The following is a 10,995-nucleotide window of genomic DNA, read 5'->3' as shown; positions in this document are numbered from 1 at the left end:
GATAGGGGTCCTGTGTTTTGTGTCTGTGTGTGTGTGAACATACGTGCCTTCCAGGATATGGGGGTTGGGGGAGCTGTCCAATCATACATGCCACTTGAATGCACATGGCCTGAAAGAGAGAGTATGTGTGTGTGTGTGTGTGTGTGTGTGTCTACGCGCACGTCAGTGAAAGGGTTAGGTGGCTAGGAGACGAATGGAGAGACTGGCTGCATTCAGGGCTGTCCCTGTGACAGTTCTGGCGCTTATTGTCTTGAGACATCCGGAGGTCAATGCCTCGCGGAGGAACAAAACGTGAGAGAAGGGTCCAAATGGGGAGCACAGGTGTCAGGGAAGGGATCGGGGCTCGGAAGGGGGGGTGGGGGGTGGAATGAGCTCACTGTTCACAGCGGCTGTGAGAATTCTGAACATCCTATAATGAGCGTGAGCACACATGGGAGCTACTGTTGTCGTCCCGCGCTTTTACAAGAACAAGAGGAAGTTTTTGGCAGAGAGGAAGCGAGCGTGAGCTGATTTTCCTTTAAAGACGTGACATAGACTGTTTACTTAAGTTGATTATGAGTTTGTGTATGTCCAATGACGGGGAGCGACAGTGTGGGAAATGACTTGCTGAGAGGGGAGGGGCCAGTGGAGGTGCACTTGCGAATGATTTTCAACACGGCTCCCATTTTGACAGCGTAGTAAGTTGTGTTGCGTTGTGCTGAGATGAACGTTAGCACTTTGTGCACCTTGATATAAATTTGCAGCATTTGGCATGCGCTCTTATCCAGAGTTTTTTGTAGATCTCTTATCAGTGTAATCCCTCATTTGGTTCACTAGGAGCCAATCTGCAAATACCATTAGCTTAATAACCCAGAACCCAACATCTAGAATTACATCTGGGTAAATTGCACTTAAGTATTTTCTGAAAATACATTGTTTTTTATTTTTGAGCAGGTCATTTGGCTTTAAGACATGAATGGTCCCTCCATCTCAGCAACTGGTCGCCCTGCCCAGAGCAGCGTGATTTTGATCGACTTGTTTCACACAGATCTGCGGAGGAATTTTGGCTGACTCTTCTACGCCAAACTGCTGTAGCGCAGTGACATTTGTGGGTTTTAGAGCAGATTGCTCCAGTTTCTGCTGCAGCATCTCAGTGGGGTTTAGGTCAGCAGCAGTCAGGCCATTGCAGAAGGATTCTTTCTTTCTCTTCTTTTGAAACCATGCAATCTTCATGACTGCCTCTGTGCGTAGCCCAGCTGTGGTTCGTCTCAGCCCTCGACATTCTCTGGCAAAATGCAACATTCACTTATCTGTATTTTAATAGCTCATTATCTTCTTATTGGTATAATTAGTATAATTCTTGTATGTAAAAAATTCAAGAAATAACAGCTATAAAATAGTGGTATAATCTTTAATGCTATATATATATATATATATATATATATATATATATATATATATATACACACACACACACACACACACACACACACACACACACACACACACACACATTTTAACAATTAATAAAAGAAACATATACTAATACTTAAAACAAATGTAAGTGAAATACATACAGCATTCACTTTAATTTAATTAACCCCTTGCCTTTATTACACCACATATTCATATCCATACATGGACATATTCACATCCATTCAAGCAAACTTATTTTTTTCAAGCGAATGTCAATGTACGACAGATACCTTATTGTGTTACTAAAGACTATAAAACATTGAAAACCAGTCAGCTGGATTTGTGAACAGTATTTCCAATATTTTATTGTAATAAAATTCTGAAAATGCAGCAAAAGCCCACAGTTTCCTGGATATAGTTATTGTGTGTGAGTGTGTGCTTTTTTTTTTTTTATCTGAATGGTTTTATGCCTTTGCTCTTCTTGCGTCTTGGCAGGACAGACAGTTCTGGGAAGGCACGTTAGTGTCCCAGACCTTCACCGTTTGGACAGTGTGACTGTGGTCGTCAGCTGAGCCACAAGGCCTTGGAAATGGCCCTTGTAACCCCGTCCAGACAACAAGTGGTTTTATGGCAGTCTTGGGAAATTTCATTGGACAGATGCTCAAATGTGATTGTCACTTTTAGGATCTTTAACCCCAAACTTTTTCGGTGACCCTATTTAACACATATATTTTTGCCATTGTTTCATTTTTCATACTGCTTATATTTTTGACTTGTATGTGCAGAACATGAGTATATATTTTTACATTCTGTCATAACTAGACATAATGAATATCATTAGAATGTGTTCCTCAGACTGAGATTGAAAACGCATTGCTTTGTGCACTATTAGCAGATGTGATCTTCCTCCTGAGATTAACCTCTTGAGTTAATTTCGCAGTAATGCTTATCAAACTTGGCTGCTGATTGCTTGCAGAAATGGATGGCATGTATTTCTCCATGTGACTCTCAAGTGGAGGATTAGCTTTCTGCAGTCCACTGAGGAAAAAAAAAGGTCATATACTCTATTTACTGGGCTCTTAGACCAGTGCAGGTGGCTAGGGGGTTCACATTACTGCCCGAAAGTTCCCCTCAAACCCCTGGTCAGGCCCCTCCCCTCCCCAAAAGCCTCCACGATCTGAAAATTCCTTTGGATTTACTCCCTAATTCTTCTGACAGATGGACACACTTAATCTGCAGAAGACAGGCCAGGGGTAAGTGGCCCAACCTGTGAACAGGCCGTTTGGACAGCCACCTGTCAGAGGGCACGTGACTGCACAGCAGCAAAAGTCACACTCTGCATCCCTATAAATATGGAAGCATAGGGAATCATTTTGCTTCATCCACGGCGATGTACAAAAAATTATATTTTCTTTCTGAACAAACAGTTGTTCGAATGATGATTACACAAATACCAGCAATTTGGGCTGAGCCCTCAAGTACAAAAACATGCTGCTCTTTGCAAAAGAAAAAAAATGCTTAAATCTGCTAAAAGTGCTAAAAAATGTAATCAAAATCACCACCACTTTCCTTTAACAAAACAGCACAGAAGTACTGGATTTCTGGAATGACTTTCTAACACCTGCTGATACCTGCCTAGAACTCTAATATACTGCCTCAATGGACTTCTGCAGTATCACACAAAAATGGATTTACTATGTCAGCATTTCCTGGACGTAGTTAAGACTGTGGCCTGACATGACCAGTGCTGACTGGAAAAGGATGGTTCCCCTTTCTGGGCCTGGGTTCCTCTCAAGGTTTGTTGATCCTCTCAATGTACATTGTAAAAAGCGCTGTACAAATAAAACTGATTGAACTGATAATGTTGATTCTCTTATCTCATACCTGATTTGTTTTGTTCAACACATAATAGATTGAGCCTTTTTTGCAGCTTAGAATATATATACAATATCAGTCATTTAAAATTATAAAATATTATGACTGTTTGTAATCTTTTCTTGTAATAAAAGTTTGAAAAACAAAAAAAACAACGGATCATTTATTTGTGTTTCAAACCTCTGCCTGTAGTGTCCAACTAGAGCCACCAGTTGTCTTAGTTCTGTTTAAACCATTTGTATAAATTAGAGAATGTGGTTGTGGAGAAAACTGACGCGGTCATAAATCTTGAAATCTCTGAAGACAAACAGAAGAGATGATGGAGGCATGGTGTAACAAACCTGTTTGTTCGAGACGTGTAGCATTGAATGTTGATGCACCATTCTGGTCGAACAGGAATCAGGGACACCAGTCAGGTCATCAGCTCAAATTGGATAATCTGGGTTGTCTCACACATAAAAAAACGCAGACCCCCGGACACACATGCTGTCTGTTCTCCAGCAGATGGATGTCATTTGAGCATTCTGAGTGCGTTTTTGAGGAAGCCGGTGGGAGATAGAGAGGGAAAACTGCTTTTGTGAACTGACCTCCAGACACAGACAACAGGTGAGCGTTTATGGTCGGAGGGCTAAATCGCATTGATATTCTAGCCTATTGCTCTTTTCCCATAGCTGATCTTTCCCCCTGCAGACACACATTATTTCACTTTATTGCATTACATTTCCTCGCCGCTTCCTTTGATCCTATCTGGAATGAGAAGCAGATCCAGGGGATGGGGAAAGGGGGGGCGTGGCTAAAGCTAAACACTAAACGGGAGCTAATGGAAGAAGTGTATCTGGAAGAGGGGGAAAGTGTCTATCAGACACCTGGCACAGCACTCGGCTCGTACTGCAGCAGGCGTTCTGAAGAGTTCCTGTTTCTGGCGGTCAGGGCCACAATACATCTGCACACACAGGACAGAGCTGCGTGGATGGCATATGTTGCCTTCGCCTGTGATGAACCTTACTAGTGTTTTGGTCATAGCAGCTCGTGGCCCGTAACTCACTAATGCCCCCGCAGGTCACTTGCCCCCTCATGTTTCGCTAAATTCAGGTGAAATAATGGGCCGTTGCTGAGCCTTTTAAACCATCTTTGGGTTTTTTTTTTTTTTAAGAGGAAAGAGATTGCTTCCCTTTTGGTGCTTGTAATCAGTGGTTTCTCCTGTTCTCCCTCTGGTCACACACAAAGGTGCCTCTGTTCAGCCACTTTCAGAAGGAGCCGAACCAGCACAGGCTTAAACAGACCCTCCCTGGCCATTTGCTTTGCCACCCAAACGGCGTGGTTGCAGACAAACACCACCGCCTACCCAGTGGTTGCCTTTCAGGGCTGGCTCGGCTGCTAAGAGGCTTATGTCCTCTGTTAAGGGCTTCGAAGAAGGAAGAAGGGATGAATGGAAGAAGAGGAATAAGGGGTAAGGAGGGGCAGGAAGGATGAGGGCATCTCCAACCAACCGTCACTCCAGAGATCAGAGGAACGGTGCAGTGACCAACAAAAAAGGAAGTCAAACGGAGCTGAATTTGAGACTGAGGGAAGACTGCTCAATATTCTGCACGAGGCCATAATAACCATCCGGGCGAATTAAACAAGCAAGGAAGAAACAAGAGATGATAATGGCTCCAGCACCTTGAGAACAGAATCCAGCATCTTCAGAGCAGGAACCGATTACTTTTGAGTCAGTGGTAGCTGTGAAACGTGCCAGCGCTTTTTAGGAAGGGGGGGCTTGTCCAATATTGGCCTGGCAATTTTTATTTATAAATGCAGGGCCACTGGCATGGCTCAGTGATCTCAACTTTCTTTTAGGACTTTTATTTCTTTAGGACGTACCTTCAACTGTGCAGAGAATAGGGCCAGAGGATGAGTCTATTAAATGATCCTTGGGGTGGGGGGGTCAGCGGATGGAGGAAGCCCGAAAAGGATGAATGGCTCCACACACATGCACAAGGATAAATACAAGGGTATTCCCTTCCACAAAGACGTCTGCCGGGCTAGGCCTTTGAAATTAGGGAAGTTAATCTGTGGGACGCTTGGCAGCAGACGCACCGAAAGCAAAATCCCAGACCTACAAGGAGCAAAGAAACAAAACAGAAAAAAAACGCAGTTAGAATGGCAGATTGGCACAGAGTCAGCTGAGGGCTTTTAATGACTTCTGACTGTTTCAGAGCAAGCTTAAAACCAGGGAGATGCAGAACGGTAGCCGTCGCTGCACCGGGTTTGATGTTGAAAGGGGGTGAAATGAAGGCGGAAGTGGTTGTTGCATTTTGATGCCCACCACATTTCTTCTCACTTGTGCTTCCAGGTGCATGGTCGATGCCCGCCAAGGCTAGACGGACGGTAGGCTGAACATCAAACCCCACACACCTGCACTGTAGGGGCTTAGACTGATTTTGAAAAACAGGTGCAAAAAAAGAGGTCTTGCTGCTGGGGGCCCTCAGCAGCCAATGGCACAACATGTTCTAAATCGAACACAAAACCAGGGTTAGTATGTGATTTATGTGCCTTATTTGCTATGTAACCACCACAATCACACCACATAACAAAGTACAAGAGATTTATTCTCCATTGTGCAAGTCAGGGATCTGTTTTTTTTTTTGTTTTTTTTTTTGTGCCATCATAAGCCAGGAAATCCCGTGTTGGCGTGCCGGGCCGGGCCCTGTGTCCATTGTCTGGGCCCCTGGCTTCACTGGTCTCATTGAAGTTCTCCACCCGTCTGTAAAATTGGGCAGAGACAAGACCCCCTCTCTCAAAACAAGATGTTGCCCCCTTGGTTGGGTCAGCAGTGGTCGAATGTGCGAGGGCAGGGGGAAAAACATGCAGTGTTTGCTTCCTGCCCACTTCCTCCTCTGGATCCCTTTGCTTCCTGCTCCGGAGCTATTCAGTTTCATGCTGCATTCTGTGCCCCTTAACAATCCAGCCGGCAGACATTCTCTAGCATTTAACAAGCCAAGATTAGCATAACAGTCTCTCCTGGAGTGTTGTCAGCACAGGAGATATTTCCTGAGGAAGTGATTTACTACATAATCCTTTATTCTCCCTCCCAGCACACACACACACACACACACACACACACACAGACAGGGCAAAAGTTGCAATAACACATACTTTTCCATAGTTGGTGACTACTGGACACTCTAAGGCTGAATAATGCTTAAAATGTGCCACCCTTGCCCCAGCTGAGTTTTGATCCTGTGTTGCAGATTCCTCACTTGTACACCGTTCATTGACCTTAAACATTCCTTTGCAAAGATGTAACAGCATGGACCTGCATTGCATATAGCATGAGTTCACACAGGTAAAAGCCCATTCTCATACCATTACTCGAATTACAGCAAAAACAATGCCATATCTTCACCAGGATGTTAAGTTAATTAAACATGATTGCATGCTGTGCTATGAACCGTACTTCATTCTTGGACTCAATTTGCACCTCTTTTTCAAAATCAGGCATAAGGTCAGACAAGGAGTTATTTCATAAAAAAATCTTATGTTCTGATGTCATGCAGTCTCATGAACTGGTTACAAAAAAAAAATACTATATGACTGATATTACTATGACTACTACTACATGGTACTTCCTTTCTCTTTGTTAAGAGCACAGTGCAGCACAGCACACAGTGACACAACGAAATGATTTTAACCCATCACCCTTGGTGAGTAGTGGGCAGCCATGACAGGTGCCCGGGGAGCAGTGTGTGGGGACGGTGCTTTGCTCAATGGCACCTCAGTGGCACCTTGGCGGACTGGGATTTGAACCGGCAACCTTCTGATTACAGGGCTGCTTCCTTAACCACTAGGATACCACTGCCAAAAAGAGCTATGGAGCTATGGAATATTGTTTTGTTTAGATGATTTGCGAAACAGCTCTGGCACCAATGATAAACTTCCAATATGCTCTCAGTCTTTCACTCTGAGGCTGGTTTTGACACCAGGAACTAATATACTGAAAACATGGAAACTATTTCAAAAGAACATGATAGCATCTTAGGATAGATTTACAGTGCAGTAATCATGCTTAGTATGGTGGAGTAATCTCACTGGAGTAACTCACTGAAGACAGAAGAAATTGTTAGTATATCAAAGGTTCTGTTAACTGAACAGAAGAAGTGGACAGAATCCCATCTCTTCCAAGTCTCATGCCACATTTGAACGATCATGTCTTATTTATCTCCTCCTCTCTCCAAACTTCTCCTGACCTGCAGGCCTCCAAAACAACAGCTGCGGCAATGGTGGTGGAGAAAGGAGGTGGAGTGGCTGGGGGTGGGGTGCATGTCTTCTCCCCCAGCCCCCAATCCTTCAAGCTCCAGGCCCTCTGGCCATGGTCAGGCCGGGAAGACCTGCTGTTCCCTGCTCGTCCCGGGGGCCCTTTCTCAGGCGCAAGGGTGGGGGCAGGGGGGGTCAGCTGGTGGACAGAAGAACAAACAGCAGAGCTCTTCCAAAAACGCAAGCTGAACAATCAGAGAACCTGCAGTCAGGCCCAGCCCTGGCAACACAGGTCCCTAGTGGTATTGGGTAGGATTTTTGATGTATACAGTGTCACTGGATGGTTTGGACCTTGTGATGGTGTGGGGTTTGGAGTCAGGTGTATGTCTGGGTTTCGCTGTATATGTGCAGATGTTTTCCGGATGAAGAGTTAGGACTGTTCTTTCACTCCATCACATATGCACACACACACACACACACACACACACACACACACACACACACACACACACAGACAGAGTCACACAACCTCAGTTTAAAGATGTTTTCAGCTGTCACTGCTGGCAGGATAAGTGCTTCTTTGTTCACTGAGTGCCGTGGAAGCCCCCCACCCCTTATTCGCTTTTCCTCCACACACACACATACACATTCATGCACACACTCACTCATTCACATGAGGTCACTCTGCTGCCCTACCTGGATTGAGACCCTTTGTCAAGTTCTCGTAGCCCCCCAGTGCAGAATCCCTGCAAGGCCAGCCTGCAATCTGATCTCAAAGTCCCACTGACATTAAATCCGCTGGCTTGTTTTCACTGTCAACAAAGCACTTGAGCCAGTGACAGGTCCTCTAGTCCTCAGGCCATATAAGAGGATGTGAACATTTTAATCTCCTGCCATGCATATACCTTGGCTGATGTAGGCTTTCTTCCCTGTTTCTTAGTTCTATTTGCAATGAAATTTGGACAGAGATCATGGCTTTTCTGCTCTACTACATTCTGTGTAAATCTTTATACATCTTAGTTATTTTCTATAAATACTGTAAGATTGATGTTTTAGGTATCAGCTTGGCTTAAAACACAGACCTTTGATTTAAATTTTTTTCAGCCCTGTTGAATTAGTGTGTGAAATGCAACACCCAGGTACAAACTCTTTTCGTCATCTTCGATGACTGCAGCATTGGCCTAGAAAAAAAAGGAAAGTAATGGGCCCCTGCAGACATGAAAATTAGATGGCTGTGGGTTAAGTAAACTGACAGATTGCATCATCTTGAAATGGGAAAATAATAATGGGATCATGAGTAAATGTTTAAGTGAGATATCGATGACATTGAAATCATTTTAAAACCAGTGAGAGCAAATATTAACACTCATGCTGAGATAATTTTCACATGTTTATATGCTTGCCATTTGCTTCCCTTGCTTTTTGTAGAGAGAAAATCATATCAAACGCATATTTCATGCCATTCTGCTAGAATTCCTGCGTCTTTCAATCGTGAACCTTTCATCTTCTCTCTCCTTGATTTCACTCCAACTACTGTTGTCTCAGCCTAAGGCTACAGACATACTCATGGCCAAGCAAGGCAGTGTGAAGGTTGGCAATGAGGGTCACACACGTGTGCCAATGACTAATACTGAAATAATATATATATATACATAAACAAGACTGAAACTCAACTGCACAGAGTGGAAGTGAAGTGATTGTCATTGTGATACACTGCAGCACAGCACATGGTGCACACAACGAAATGTCTCCTCTGCTTTTAACCCATAACCCAAAGTAAGCAGTGGGCAGCCATGACAGGCACCCGGGGAGCAGTGTGTGGGGACGGTTCTTTGCTCAGTGGCACCTCAATGACACCTTGGCAGATCTGGATTTGAACCGGCAACCTTCTGATTACGGGCTCGCTGATCATCAAGTGACCTTGATGGCAAAACCTGCAGTGATTAGTGCTGGTTAGTGCAGAATCATACAGTCAAGATCACATTAAGCATTTTTTCCCAAACTTACCTCTTAGTTAAATACGCATGCACTGAAATAGTAAGCAACTGTCAATTATCATTAATTGTTAGAGAGAATACCATTATACTCTGGCTAACCTATGGTAACTCTGTGAGAAGCTTCATAAAGGACTGAATAACATCTGTCCTTGTGCTAGTGTATTAATTAAATAAGATGTTAAAAACTAAAGTACTTTTTAAACCCAGCGCCTTTCCTCCATTAGTTTTGTGTTAAAGTTCCACTCTTCAAATGTTAATTAGGACTGTCATTCATTTAAATGTAACTTATTAATCACACATAGTGCAGTAAATGCTTGCTATAATGCATATTCAAAACTATTATAAGGAAATTGTGACAAATATATTTACATTTATTCAAATTACCTGGCACAAATACTGGCAAGTCAGCTGACCTTTGGCCAGGTCTCAGCCACACAGTATGTTGGAAGAGAACAGGAGGATAGAAGAGAGAAAAGGAAGCCTCAAGAGGAAGAGAGTGAGTAATGGCTCGTAATGGCTTTTGATGCGCAATTCTTTCTATAATTTGCCGATTAATGTGGGACAGATGCAAGTAATGCATGCTTCTGTGCACCAGGGCCGGCCAGGGGATCCAGGGAAAGCGGGAGTGCTCCAGGGATGAGATAATGCCTATGAGACAGAGAGGAGATGGAGCCAACTTTTTTCTTTTTTCCGCTTTCCTTCCTTCCTTTCTTCACCGTGTTTGCCCCAGTGCAACTTCAACAGATGTTCCACACATCCTCCAACTCTCCAAACCCCCACACCCCCAACTTCCAGCCGGCACTCTACACAGATCCATTCAATCATATACCTATATACACTATTACTCAAATGTAGAGAGTGTGCTGAGTTACAGTCCAATGCTTCATGGACTGTGAAAATCTACAATTATAGACCAGTAATTAGTGAACTTAGTAAGATGGGTTTTTTGTAGCCTGTTTGTTATATAAAGTTCAGCATTTGTGTTTTTGTGTACATCAGTGAAGGGAACAATGTTTAGCAGAACAATATTTTATGTAATGCAGTGGTTGGTACCTTTCAGAAGTGGTCTAAGAAAAGAAACAGAGACCAGGTGCAGTGGTGGCCTAGCGAGTGAGGATAATCGGAAAGTTGCGGGTTCAAATCTTGGACTGCCAAGGTGCCTCTGAGGCCTTTGAACAAGTTAGCGTCCCCACACTCTGCTCCCCTGGGCACCTTTCGTGCTGCCCACTGCCAACTAAGGTGATGGGTTAAATGCAGAGGACACATTTTGTTGTGTGCACTATGTGCTTTCAAGAGTCATAGGTACACCAGGTTTATTGATGCATTTGGGGAATGAAGACTAGGCGAAGCAGCTCTAGTACACAGATGAGCTTTCTGCTTTGCCACAGACCAGTCAGATTACCCATGCTGACCCCAGATCACCATCATGAAGTGCTCATGAACAAGTGTCAGTTGACTTATCATTCCCATGGAGTTCCCATGAGCATCGATG

Source organism: Denticeps clupeoides, chromosome 6, assembly GCF_900700375.1.
Source record: "Denticeps clupeoides chromosome 6, fDenClu1.1, whole genome shotgun sequence".
NCBI lineage: Eukaryota > Metazoa > Chordata > Actinopteri > Clupeiformes > Denticipitidae > Denticeps > Denticeps clupeoides.
Note: the sequence above shows the minus strand (reverse complement) of the source record.